This window comes from Plecotus auritus, assembly GCF_963455305.1.
Source record: "Plecotus auritus genome assembly, chromosome: 6".
NCBI classification, from domain to species: domain Eukaryota; kingdom Metazoa; phylum Chordata; class Mammalia; order Chiroptera; family Vespertilionidae; genus Plecotus; species Plecotus auritus.
Genome location: NC_137773.1, coordinates 166752028 through 166766765, shown reverse-complemented (window position 1 = coordinate 166766765; position 14738 = coordinate 166752028).

Genomic DNA, 14738 nt, shown 5'->3' with positions numbered 1-14738 from the left:
CTTTGCCTATGTCCCAACATATGGTCTATCTTTGAAAATGACCCATGTGCACTTGAGAAGAATGTATATTCTGTGGCTTTGGGGTGAAATGTTCTGAAGATGTCAATTAATTCCATCTGGTCTAGTGAGTCATTTAGGATTGATGTTTCTTTGCTGATGTTTTGTTTAGAGGATTTGTCCAGTGGTGATAGTGGGGTATTAAAGTCCCCTACTATGATTGTATTGCTGTCAATCTCTCCCTTGATATCCTCCAGGAGTTTTTTTATGTATTTGGGTGCTCCTGTATTGGGTGCATATATGTTTACCAGAGTTATTTCTTCTTGTTGGATTGCTCCCTTTAGTATTATGAAATGGCCTTCCTTATCTCTTGTTATGTCCTTCAGTTTGAGATCTAATTTGTCAGAAATAAGTATTGCTACCCCAGCTTTTTTTTCAGTTCCATTTGCCTGGAAAACCTTTTTCCATCCCTTCACCCTCAGTCTGTGTGCGTCTTTTTTTCTGAGGTGGGTTTCTTGTAGACAGCAGATATATGGGTCGTGTTTTCTTATCCAATCCGTTACCCTATGTCTTTTGATTGGGGCATTTAATCCATTTACATTTAAAGTTATTATTGATAGGTACTTATTTGTCGCCATTCCTATTCTTTACCCCTGTGTTACTTCTTCGCTTCCTGTTTCTTTCTTTCTTTCTTTTTTTTTTTTTTTACAGCAGACCCTTTAGCATTTCTTGCATTGCTGGTTTGGTGGTAATAAATTCCCTTAGTCCTTTTTTGTCTGTGAAGCTCCTGATTTCACCTTCAATTTTGATTGACAGCCTTGCTGGGTACAGTATTCTTGGATTCAGACCCTTCCTTTGCATGACTTTGTATATTTCATTCCATTCCCTTCTGGCCTGATGAGTTTCTGTTGAGAAATCAGTTGCTAGTCTGATGGGGGTTCCTTTGTATGTAACTTTCTGTCTCTCTCTTGCTGCTTTTAAGATTCTTACTTTGTCATTGGTGTTTGCCAATTTAATTATAATGTGCCTTGGTGTCGGTCTTTTGGGGTTCATTTTGCTTGGGACTCTGTGAGCTTCTTGGATTTGTGTGTGTTTTTTCTTCCCTATATCTGGGAAATTTTCTGTCATTATTTCTTCAAAGAGGTTTTCTATTCCTTGCTCAGCTTCCTTTCCTTCTGGAACCCCTATTATGCGGATGTTGTTTTGTTTCGTGTTGTCCCAAAGTTCCCTTAGACTCTCCTCCTGCCTTTTAATTTTTTTTTTCTAGAAGTTGCTTTTCTTGGGTATTTTTTTCCATCTTGTCTTCTAGCTCACTGATGCGGTCCTCTGCTTCTTCTAGTCTACTCTTGATGCTTTCTATTGAGTTCTTTACGGCAGCGATGTCATTTTTCATTTCTTCTTGGTTCTTCTTCATTTCCTCTTGGTTCTTGCTCATATTGTCGAATTTGTCTTCCATTCTTTTCAGCCACCTTATGACCATTTCTCTGAATTCTTTTTCTGGAAGGTTGCTTGCCTCCATTTCGTTTACTTCCTTTTCTGGTGATGCCTGCTTTTCTTTCATATGCGGGCTGCTTCTTTGTCTCCCCATGGTCTCTCTTCTCTGGGTGTCTGGTTATGTAGTTCTCTCTCTCCTGGGTTGATTTAAAGGCACAAAATACAGCACTACCAGGTACAACTCACAAGGCACTGAACAGGAATGTATTCACGATATTAATAACCTCCAATAAAGGTGACCACCAGAGAAAGGCAAATTAGGTGATAGGAGAGAAAGAAGAAGAGGAAAAAGAAAGAAAGAAAGAAAGAAAGAAAGAAAGAAAGAAAGAAAGAAAGAAAGAAAGAAAGAAAGAAAGAAAGAAAGAAAGAAAAAAGGAGTGTGAATATGAAATTGGGAAAAGGGAAAGTAAAGAGAAAAAAAAAAAAGTAAGAGAGACAAGAAAGTGACTAAGAGAGAAAGGGGAACAGACTATATATATTGGGGATAAAACTCCAATAGAACAATCACTAATCCCAGAAAATGCCAGCAACAAGTGCCTGGGGATTAGTACAAACTACCACACCAACTAATATGGAGTGAGGCAAGGGAAAGCTGAAGCACAAAACAAACAAAAAAAAAAAAAACAAAAGAAGAATAAGCAAAACAATCTCACAAAAAAGCATAAAAATTGGATATAATCTACATTCAAGCAAACAACAACAAAAGGACAGAGAGAAGGACAAGTTTATGGATAGCTCAGACAGCGAAGGGAGAGGTGTATGTGGACTTGGAGCAGAGGATTGGAGATTAGATATGTAAGTAGGGTGAAATTTTAACAAGGGGTAAACAGAAAGAATAGGGAAAATCTAAAGCAGTAAAAGGGTAATATAAACAGGACACTGAAAAGGGGGAGGTTAGGAAGAGAGTGATGGCCTAAAGGTAGAGTTGAGATAGAGTAAAACGATGCTAAAGGAAAGATAAAAATAGAATGTAGAACCCTAATCCCAAAATAAAATGAAGAGAAAATAAAATGACACTTTAAAAAAAAAAAAAAAAAAGATAAAATAGCAGTAGTAATAATACAGATTGAAAATAAAAATGTAATCATTAAAAAGGTAAAATCAAGTGATGAAAAAAGAAAAAAAAGTTTCTTGATTAAAAGATGCAAAAAATGAAAATAAAAAAAAAATAAAAAAAATAAAAAAATAAAAGGTAAAAATAAAATGTGAAGTAGTGAAGGTCATTCACTTCCTCTGTTTTTCTGTTTGGCACGCCTGTTTCTCAGTCCAGACAGTATTGCAGTTCCCTGCGATCCACTGCTCTTCAGTGTTGTAAGCCAGTCCTGATTTTAAGCAGGCGGTGTGTCTTAATTTCTCGTATTCCTTTATTTTTGATTACACAAGAGTCGATTTGTGATTCAACCCCTGGGTGGCAGTGTTTCTGGATTAACTTCCGGGTCTATCTATGGCCTCTCTAGGCAGTGTTAGAGCCTTCTTTCTCTGTGGCACTCGTCACCAGCCTTATCCCAGGCGAAATCTGACCTTTCCGTGGTGGAGTGTAGAGCTCTTCTGAACCCGTGTGCTTGCGCCAGTTGGGGAGCGTTGTTCTGGGGCTCGCAGCTGTTCCTGGGGTGCCGCCGTTGTGGATTCTCAGGCTTCAGATAAGCTCCACTTTCCGGATCAAGATGGCGCAGACTCCGCGTCCAACCCCGCAGCTCCGGGAGGGGACCCAGCCACAGTTGGTGCTGCCAGGTCAGGGGAACCCCGTTCAGCAGTCCCCCACCTCCTTCTGGAATTCAGCTGTCTCCCAACCAGCCAACAAACACTCCTTGTGCGACCCTCAGCTGTTCTTTCTTTCTGCTCCGGGACAAGGCTCGGAACACGTCTGTCTATTCCGCCGCCATTATTCCCTCTCCCTCAACTATTTTTAATGTAGACAGTGAAAGCTCTCTTACCCCAACTTTTAATTGTATACCTCACACTTTGACTCCCCAGACTTTGTGTGTATACTTCAAAAAATTTTTATCTGCATATCAGCAAAAATAAGTTTATCTTTATTTATAGTATTTTGTTATAATAATCACTGTTTGACATAATATCTTTGTACCTAAGTTATTTGATACATGTATAAATAAGCTAAATTCTCATAATTAGATTGTTGGATTATATTGTATGTTCATTTTTAATTTCCATTGATAATGCCAATAAAACTTCCATAGGAATAACACTAATTTATATTCCCACAATGTATGGATGTACCTACATGTTTCCCTGCATCCTCATCAACACAGTGTGTTATTGAACTTTAAAAAAAAAAACTTTTCTAATCTATTGAGTAAAAAGTGGCATCTTCTTTTAGTTTATATTTGCATTTCTCATATTATGACAAAAACTAAGCAACCTTTCATAATTTAAGTCCCATTTTTTCTCACTTTTATAACATGGAAAATTCATTCAAATGTTATTCTGATTTCAATTAAATAGTTGTTCTTTTACTTTCTGATTTCTAGAAGCTCTTTATATACTAACAGATTAGCCCTTTGTTGGGATGTAAATTATAAATACATTTTCTAATTTAATTTACCTTTTGACCTTATTTAGTATGTTTTCTTTTCGCAGTTATTTAATCAGCCAGTTCTGCTTTGACTTCTGATTTATGAGTCATAGTTTAAAAGGACTTCATTCTGAAAGTATAAAAGAATTTGTCACCTGGCCGGTGTTGCTCAGTGGTTGAGCGTCAACCTATGAACCAGATCACAATTCCATTCCCTGAGTTTTGGGCTCAATCCCCAGTAGGGGGCATGCAGGAGTCAGCCAATCAATGATTCTTTCTCATCATTGATGTTTCTATCTCTCTCTCCCTCTCCCTTCCTCTTGAAATAAATAAAAATATATTTTAAAAAAAGAATTTGTCAATGTTCATATCTACTAACTTTATGGTTTCATTTTTGTGTTTCAATTTTTGGACATTTCATTAAAGAATAACATACATACACAAATATATATAAATCTTAAATATATAGCTGACTGAATTTTCACAATTGGAATGCAAATATGTAATCAGCTGCCACAAGAACCCAGTCCCCAAGGTTAAACACTATGGTGACTTCTGAATTCCTGGCAGAACTCCTTCCACTTCACAGTCTAAGTGCCTAGAAAAGTACTCAATGCTGAATAATTGTTTATTGAACAGGCCACTTACAGTATAACAATCGGAATAATTACCCAAATTGCCAATTGATGTGACTTTGTACACACAAAGGAGAGTGTACATTTACAGATGAGTCAGACATTGATGTAAAATACCTAGGACAATGTAAAGAAAGAAACTATATCTACTTAAAAATTAAAATCCTAGAAAGACTGCCTTTCCCATCACTGCAACATAATTTTTGTTATCATTGAGTATGTCATTTCTGGGTTCTTTCCTTTAATAAACAGCAAGATTCTCGCCGAAACCGGTTTGGCTCAGTGGATAGAGCGTCGGCCTGCAGACTGAAAGGTCCCGGGTTCGATTCCGGTCAAGGGCATGTACCTTGGTTGCGGGCACATCCTCAGTGGGAGGTGTGCAGGAGGCAGCTGATCGATGTTTCTCTCTCATCGATGTTTCTAGCTCTCTATCCCTCTCCCTTCCTCTCTGTGAAATATCAATAAAATATATTTAAAAAAACAAAAAAACAAAAAAAAACAGCAAGATTCTCCCCAATCTCTTTGATGCCCAAAATGAGCCCAAATCATTAACAATGTATTTTTTTTCTTTAATATTGCTCTAACATGCAGAGCAAACTCCAGAATTTAGAGATGCTTACTATAATCCTTTTAAGAGGATGATTCACATGTTCAAAGAAAGGCAAGAAAACCAATTTTGATGAGGAAGAAAGTGAGTCATTGTCCGTTATGTAAAGTTGGAGGAACCAAACAATTAAGGGATCATAGGTAACTGAAAAGAGTAGAAAGGGCCCTAACTGGTTTGGTGCAGTGGATAGAGCATCGGCCTTCGGACTCAAGGGTCCCAGGTTCGATTCCGGTGAAGGGCATGTACCTTGGTTGCGGGCACATACCCAGTAGGGAGTGTGCAGGAGGCAGCTGATCAATGTTTCTCTCTCATCGATGTTTCTAACTTTCTATCCCTCTCCTTTCCTCTCCGTAAAAAATCAATAAAATATATTTTTTTAAAAAGAGTAGGAAGGGAGTATAGAATAAGGTCAGAGAAGTGGGCTAGGGCATCTCTAAAGGAAGTGGTATAATTGTTGCCATACAAAAACAAATGCAAAATAAATTGGGGGAGACAAAAGCAATAGGGTTAACTGTGCTTCAATTATTGCAATATTGCATAGATTACTTCCCTTAGAAGAAAGGATATGTTACAGTTTATACTCTGGAAATTCAGGAAAATGAGGAAGAAACAGAGAGACCAAGGTTTTAAACAAATTTCAACAATGGAAGAAAAAAATCTACTTTCTTCATTGCATTGACAGTTCTATTCCAAAGTTGCCTCTAACCTTCTAATTGCTAAATTTGATTCTTTTCAATTCTCATTTTACTTGATCTTTCTATAGTTTCTGATGCTCTTAATCATTGTCTCTCTTGAAATTCATTTATCCTTTGGCTTCAGTGAAACCACTTTCTCCTACTTATCTTTTCACCTCTCTTACCAGTTCTGCTCAATCCCTAAATTTGGGTTCCCCTCAATGGTAGAGACTAAGCAATAACGTATGCCCAGAGTTGACTCAGGAGGAAGAAGAGTGAGGACAGGGGCGGGTGAAGGAAGGAGAAGACATAGAAGGACATGTCATTGGGTTCACGGCTGTGGATAGCTGGGCTTGATTTCATTATGAGCGTCTGATTTCTAGTACCACACCTAATACTGGTTCTCTTAACTCGGGATCCCCTCAAAAGTAGAGTCAGAGACAAGGATTTGTGGGCAGGTGTTTTATTTTGGAGTTATTCCAGGATATAGGTGTGAAGGACCCAAGAGGCAGAGGGAAAGAGAGAACCTGCATAAAAAGATTCTCTACTGAGGTCACCACTGAAGGTACCTGGAGCTTGATCCTCTCTGGAGTCCTCTAAGGAATATACAGGATACCTCTCCGAATTGTCCTCCTGAAGTTTGACCGTAAGTATTTAACCATCAGCTCCCATTTCATTTCCTACTTGTTGAAAATTGTCCCTGGAATCATTAACTCCTTGTATTTCCTGACTGTAGCCATATGCTTCACTAGTGGGCTCCTGCCTCTGCCTGAAGTGTTAGAGAAACAGTGGCCTATGCTGAAGGCAAAATGCTGTCCACATGTGGTGCATTGAAGATCACGAGGAACTGTCTGCTAGAAAAAAGCCGAAATCAGAAATGAGGATATGATTTGAGGCCCCAGATTTGTCTCATATAGACTCTCCTTCTTTTACTCACCAATCAGAGAGATTGTAACTAGGGATTCTATTCAATCCCTGGTCCTACCCACCTCCACCCCAGAGTTTTTATTTCATGAAGTACCTTAATGCTACTGTAATAAGAACATGTGATTACTAACACTATTGCATAACTGTTTTGCTGGAATATCTGCCCAATGTCTCAATGTTGCTCTTCTGCAAACTGGTGGACTAGTTCCTCTTGCATGTGGAACAGAAAATATTTCTTTCAAAATTGCTGTATTGTGAAGAGTTGACCACTATAAAAATATACCTATAAGCCCACAATCTTCTTGCCTTTGAAAGACGGATGTCACATGGTCTAGACAGCATGTTAGTAGTTAGAACAATGGAATCTGAAACAATGCATTTCATTCTTGAGTACTGGTCACTGGGGTAATTACTAGTTAAAGTTTCCCTGCTTCTTACTAGCTAAACTGCCAAGCTCTGAACCCCTACCTCCTTTTCCCATCCTCACACATCTTCTTTCCTCCAGGGAAGTCTTAACCCCTACCTCATAAGGCCTTTTGGTATCTTTTCCTAATTTTTTTTTACTCTGGGTTTCTTCTCATTATCCCCAATTTTCTAATTTACAGTGGTATGAAGGTTGGTTTGTAAATTCTAATCTAAATGTTGTCTCTTACACATAAGTATGATTCATGAATTGGGTTCCTCAATGACCTATCAAGTTACGGTTAGTATTTCAATACTTGTCAGTTAACATATTCAGGAAAGTCCAGATAAATGCAGGGTAAGGACTATAGGACAAAAGTAATATGTTAGAAGGGGCTTAAAATGGAACAACCAAGGTGCAAAGTATGAGAAAGAGCCTTTTTTTTTTTCCTTGTCAGCAGAGAGAGAGAAAGAAAAGAGATCAATAAAAATCAAATAGGGAAGTACTGCCCAGCTTAAAGGATCAAGAGTGATCTGTGGAGATGCACAATAAATAATAACCTAAGACAGTGGTCGGCAAACCACGGCTCGCGAACCACATGCGGCTCTTTGGCCCCTTGAGTGTGGCTCTTCCACAAAATACCACGGCCTGGGCGAGTCTATTTTGAAGAAGTGGCGTTAGAAGAAGTTTAAGTTTAAAAAATTTGGCTCTCCAAAGAAATTTCAATCGTTGTACCGTTGATATTTGGCTCTGTTGACTAATGAGTTTGCCGACCACTGACCTAAGACAGTATCACCCTGCTGTGCCTTATGTAGAATGTGTTCTGATATAGTTCTCTCTGTAAGGGGCTATAAAGAACAGGTATTTAAAAATTTGGTATCCTGGCAGCTCTAACTTTCAAGTTTCTAGTTTTTGTTCAAATTACATTAGTGGAAGTCAGAATAACATACAAATGTACATTCATAAATACCATTACAAACTCCAAATTACGTGTCAGGGATTCGAAGTCTCCTGCATGCAGGAGAGCCAGCATAGGAAGCCATAAAGTGACATTAGGTGTGGAAAGGAATAACAAGTAGGGCGATGGGGCCCTAGGTGTGGCAGGTTCCACATTTCACTAAGAAATATTCATCTCCTGAAACAGGCCCAGGCCCTGCCTAAGAACTGCTGTGAACCGGACTGGGAGTAAACAAAGCATTTGGAGAGATGAAGAGTGAAGACCTGGAAAGTTGGTAGGAGGGCCTGAGGTGATGGTTTTCAGCAATAACCACCTTCTAAAGGAGAGAAGGAGCTTTAGATGGCAGTGAGGCTATCCCTTGGTAGTAACAGCCAGGAAAAGAAATTTTAAAAATCAGTATTGTTGATAGAAACCCTCTCAAACCAGGTTAGAATCTAAATCTCAGGTTTATGAAAAATAGATTTTTTTAAAAAATGTTACTTCAAGCCCAAAAAATAAATAAATAAATAAAAAGAGGTACTTTGTTTGGGTTAAGAAGCCAAAAAAGATACGTTAGTCTTTCCCACCTAGGTTTGATATAATGACTAAGCAAGGAAAATCCAATGCACTCAATAATTCAGTATGTTTTTTTAGGTATAAGTAAAGCATCTACCTAGAGATACCATACGAGAAACTACGTGAAAAATAGCAGTCAAACTTCTCTGAAGAAAATCTCTCCTTGGAAACCAGAGAAAAACTTAACACAACATTTTAGCATGAAAAAACAATAACAACCACCAAACTTCATGAATAATTTTATGAAGACAGACTACAAAGCATAAATATAAATATTTGGGAAAGAGATGACCAGTTAACAAGAGATGATGGCCTGTCAAAAGTAGGAGGTGAAATAGAAACTGATAATAATTTAGGAAAGAAATGAAACAAAAGAAACACAATTCACCAATGAAGACTACGTATAAAAGAAAACACGGCACAAATTAAAGTTACCCCAAAAGGCTTATTAAAAGATAAGAATAATAGAGACAAGAACACAGAAAGAATTGAAGAGGAAAATGATTTAGAGACATTATTGATACGTAAAATAGTCAAAACACATATTTGGGATCCCTGAGAAAGAACATCAAAACAAGGGTACAGGGCAGATATTTATAATGTAAATTAAGAAACTTTCCTAAAGTAAAGGGAGATTCTAAACTACATATTCTAAGAATAAGAACACACTATTTTCTAAAGAAAATTGATGCCCCAAAAGTCAATGCAAAAATAATTCAAGCAAACTTATTGGACTTGAAAGATAAAGAAAGAATACTTTGGCCATCTAGATGCAAATATCAGGTCATTCTTAGGGAAATAAAATTGGGTTAACCATCAGACATTCAAGTGATGCCAGAGCAACACCTCAAGCTAAGGGAAAGAAAGTATGAGCCAAGAATTTTATATTCTGTTAAATAGTAATAGCTACAGGCAATTTGGCTTTGCAAATTCTCAGGAAATATTGTACCTAAGTGCTTTTTTAAGGACTCTGCTAGATGACTACAGACTGTTGGTAAGCATTACATGTATTATCTATAAAATGAGAATAAAACAAAATGTTAGCATAGGTGGCTGGTTAGTATTAATATAGGAAGGGAGCAAATAGAATCAGATATTAAGCCTAATAAGCCAGGGAACCGAATTGGACATTAAGCCTGCTGCACTAGGAAGCTATAGCATTCACAGCCTCCCAAGAAGACAGCTACATTGTCCTCCCTCAAGACTTAATCCCCAAGCAAGAGCAATCCCAGCAAGAATCTCCCCAGGGAACAAGGCCATGTACTGGGATTATCAGGTAGAGGAGAAGGAGGAAAATTCCTTTGCACAGTAGGAGCCAAGATGAACACCATAGTGGGGCGGTATCTAGCCCAGAAAAAAAAATCGATTGGATGAGGGCACAGAACCCTGGGAGGTCCAGAAAAGGGATTGGTTGGGGGAATGGCCCAGCACAAACCTGGCAAATCCAGGAAATAGGTAGGATAGTTTGAATGGTAAATTGCTTGTTCCCGAAAACCACGAAAATATATGGAGAATTATCAAGGATCTTGGAACAGTTGCTGCTAGAGCCTGCCTGCCTTCTAGAACCCTGAGGGTGTAGTATTTCCTTTCACCCCAATAAATTTTGCCAGTATGTTTAAACTTCTCCCAGGTGTGTGCCCTTTGAAATTATTTCCTCCTGACAAAATGAGAACCCATTTTCACTGGCAACAACAGCAGAAATTCAGAATAAAATACAAATGTACATTCATAAATATCAGGAGAAAATATATGATACTGTGAAAGTAGGGGCATGATCTTAATTTTAAACAGGTAAACTTGGAGCAAAACACATTAAATTAATCAAATAGGGTGATTATATTGCTAAAACGTAAAATACTGTGGTAGTCATAATAATAGACACACATACCCCCAAAGGTGTTCATGTCCAAATCCTGAAAACCTGTGAATACACTACCTTATATTTCAAAGAATTTGCTGATGTAACCACATCAAGAATTTTGGGATTAGATTATCCTAGATTTTCTGTACTCACAAGGATGCTTATGACAGCGAGACAGTGGAGTAAGATTCAGAGAGAGAAGATGTATGAATGGAGCAGAGGTCAAAGAGGAGATGCTTTGAAACTTGAGGAAGGGGCCAGGGGCCCCAGAATGAAGGTGGTTTCTAGAAGCTGGAAAAGGCAAAGGCATGAATTTTCCCCTACAGTCTCCGAAAGGATCTAACCCAGCTGGCACTTCGATTTTACCCCATTAGGTTTATTTCAGAACCTCCAGACCTATAAGAGACTAAGATTGTGTTTTTTAAGCCACTAAGTTTGCGGTAATTGTTACAGCAGCAACAAATATTAGAGCAGCAACAGGAAACAAATATGATCCCATTCATTACATAAGAAAAAGCCTAAAGAAAGGGCAACTAGCAATCATGAACACTTCATTTATTCAAAAATATATTTAAATTTTAAAAATATATCAGCTGTAAAGGAGGGACTGGTTTCTGATAAATTTTGGGTCGACTCACAGTATCTACTTCAAGGTTGGCTTGCTCTGTAATGTACAATAATAAAAACCATTTATCACAAACAACAATACTAAAAGGTACATATTACCTCCATTTGGAGTAGAATAAAATATAAAGTAGAATAAAATAAAATATAGTACTGTTCATAAAGGGAAAGTAATTTTCCCCAAGAACAAGCTAGAAATAAGTAGAGTTTGATTTTAAACCTTGCTTTGTCTGGCTCCAAATTTATACTCTTTCTAAAATGGCTTGTAAGACAGTAGGAAAAAAAAAGAAAAAGAGCAGGAAAATTAGATTCATTGAGCAGCAAGTAATACTTTGGTCTTTCATATGCATATAATTGTATCCATTTGTCTAATTGGAGACAGAAACAATAGAAGAATGCTGGATTAGGCAGCATATCATCAATGTAAGTGACCTGAACCCAAATATTTAACTCACAGCTCCCAAAAACCCACTGGCACGAAGAGACCCAAAGGAGACCACACCAACATTCCTGGCTCATCTTACTGAGAACTGCAGGGCAAGTGGTTGAGGGGCAAATCTCAGAGTTCTTTGGAGCCTCTACTCTGGGTACCAAGGTTCACCTCCCACAAAAACTCAAGAGTATTGGCCTTCTGAGAGGATTCACTTAAGCCAGTGGTCGGCAAACTCATTAGTCAACAGAGCCGAATATCAACAGTACAACGATTTCATGACAGCAGCCAAGGGAAATTTCTTTTGAGAGCCAAATTTTTTAAACTTAAACTTCTTCTAACGCCACTTCTTCAAAATAGACTTGCCCAGGCCGTGGTATTTTGTGGAAGAGCCAAACTCAAGGGGCCAAAGAGCTGCATGTGGCTCACGAGCTGCAGTTTGCCGACCACTGACCTAAGCAAACCTGCATGTTAGGAAAGTGGCTGTGCTTTGAATCTGCTTCTAGCAAGTGGCAGAGGGCATTTGGAAAGGCAGTGACAGCTCCAGGGAGCTCTGTGGTGTCAACGCAGACCAGCTGTAGCAGTTCCAGGGGTCCTCAAACTACGGCCCGCGGGCCACATGCGGCCCGCCGAGGACATTTATCCGGCCCGCCGGGTGCCGCTGCCTGTCCTGCTTAGCAGCCAACTCGTCCCGGGCCCACAGTGCGCATAGGAATTTGTTCATAGTTGTTTTTTTTAAACTATAGTCCAGCCCTCCAACTGTCTGAGGGACAGTGAACTGGCCCCCTGTTTAAAAAGTTTGAGGACCCCTGATAGACACTTGAGCTGCCTCCCTCCAAATGCAACTCTCCTCCTGGATCTCTCCGTTGGCAACAAAGGATTGCAATGAATTTAAACTTCCCATAACTGAAAGTGACTTCCCAACATAACTAAAAATAAACGAGGAATTAGTGGAGCTGAAATGTTTTATTTTTAAGCATCTCTATTTCTTCTTTCATGCTGATGTTCACACCCATGGACTCTAGGAGAAAGGAAGAAAGGAAAAGGGAATAGTGGGGAAGGGAAAAGAAGAGACACAGAGACACTCGCCCATTCTAAAAGAAACTATTTGATCCCAGTGCGTAAGACAATCATTGTCACTACCCCACCAAGATGGAATGAATAATAGAGAAAAGTCACCAAATATGTGTAAAGACTCAACACATCAGAAAAGGCTAAGTGTGAGCAATAAAGATTTTCCTCCCCATGAGCTACCCCTGGCTTCCACTGTTGAAAAGAGTCCCTGGCTTGGGGTTAGGCAGTGAGAAAATGTATCAATTCACATAAAAGGAAATGGGGGTGGGGAGCAGATGTGAGCTTGAATCCACACTCCATCATTAACGGACCAGCCTTGGACAAAGCATGTCATTTAATTGAGCCTCTGTTTCCTCAAATTAGAAAGGAGAATAACATTTGGCGTTATTTGTGGTTCTGACTAATGTAAGCAAAAATGGACACCTGTTAGCATGATATTTGTAATTTACAGAGTTAACAAAGGAGCACAGGAAACAAGACAACACTGTGGGCAAGTTAGCAGGAACACTGTAGCTCATCCAGGGCTTCCACAAAGCAAATAAATGCCAACAGTTTTCAGTAAAGCTCAGCTTAAGATTTATCTACACAGGAATAACTGCGAATGGCTTGATTTCGTTCACTTTCCTACCATGGCTAGGGCATCTTAATTTACTGTCTCACTGGGTAATGTAAAATGAGGAAAAGGTAATTTCCTAAAAGGAAGTCAAGCTACTGTCACTGGGGGAAAAAAAGGTAGAATGAATGTTTAGTGGGCCAAAATAACAAATGCCTAACACCCATCCTCTGAAGGTTGTTATGAAAATTAAATAAGAGACTTGGCAGAGCGTTGAATCAATGAAAGGTAAAGTCAGACAGGGGAAGAATAAGGGCCTTACGTTCCTGTGAGCTAGAGGACTTGGCCATCCTGACTCTTTGAAACAGAAAAATGACCTGTGAGGTTTTGAGGTTTTGTTTTCAATTAAGCGACTGCTGAGGGAGAAGAGTCAGTTTAGCCATTTTTTTCCTTAAACTGATATGAAGAGAGTCAACACAATCGGCTTCCGAACGCTTCCTCCTTTTGTTCTAACCTTTATTTAATATGAACACTTTCCCTCTGGTCTTTCTCCTTTCATTGTTTTATTTTCATGTCCCCTGAAAATAAAAAAATAATACTTTTAATTGATTGGCGGATGACAATTCTAATTGTGGCTGTATCCTTGGAAACCACAGAAAACTGGCTATTTTAGACTAATTTGTTATTGCGATTTTCATGACAGCAGCCAAGGGTATATTTCAACTACCGTTTTTACACTAATTCAATTAGAAAATTAGAAAATGTTTAAAGCCAAACAACTCTTAGACTCTCTGAGGCTGTTTCTGTTTCTTTATATGCCCCAATGGTGAGTATGATTGGAGCCAGGAGACAAAGCCAGTAGATAAGTCATTTGCTTTCCTGGACCTAGCTGTGAGAACAATTTGGTGAGAGCAAGGTGATTTATGGCCAACAATGTGTTTAGACCTTTTGCAGGCAGTTCAAGGCCGTAGATGCAGACCCGCCTTGGCCAGTCAGCTTTCTTTGGAGGGTGTGAATAACTAAAAGAACCATTTCCTCTCAAGGTGTAGGTATGAAGTCCTTATGTCAAGTTCTTTCAGGCAAGAAACACGTAACTGTTGCCAAGTACCTACTGAAGCCCATCCTCCTAAATCTACACCTGCAGCACGACCTGGGTTGCAGGTCAAGACCCCATATCCTCTCAGCACAAGAAAGAGGGATGAAGTCATCCCGCTTCATTCATCTTTCTTCACACATCCACCTAGCAGGGGGGAAACTGGGTAGAAAGGAAAGGAAAGGAATGTAGTTTTATTCTTCCCGTGAACATCTTTATTGCTTCCCAGCCAGTATCTCAAAATAAATTGAAAACAGGGTCCTTCCGTCCATGCTGTAAGTTCCAAAAAATATAGACATTCCCTTCACCACTCCCTAGCA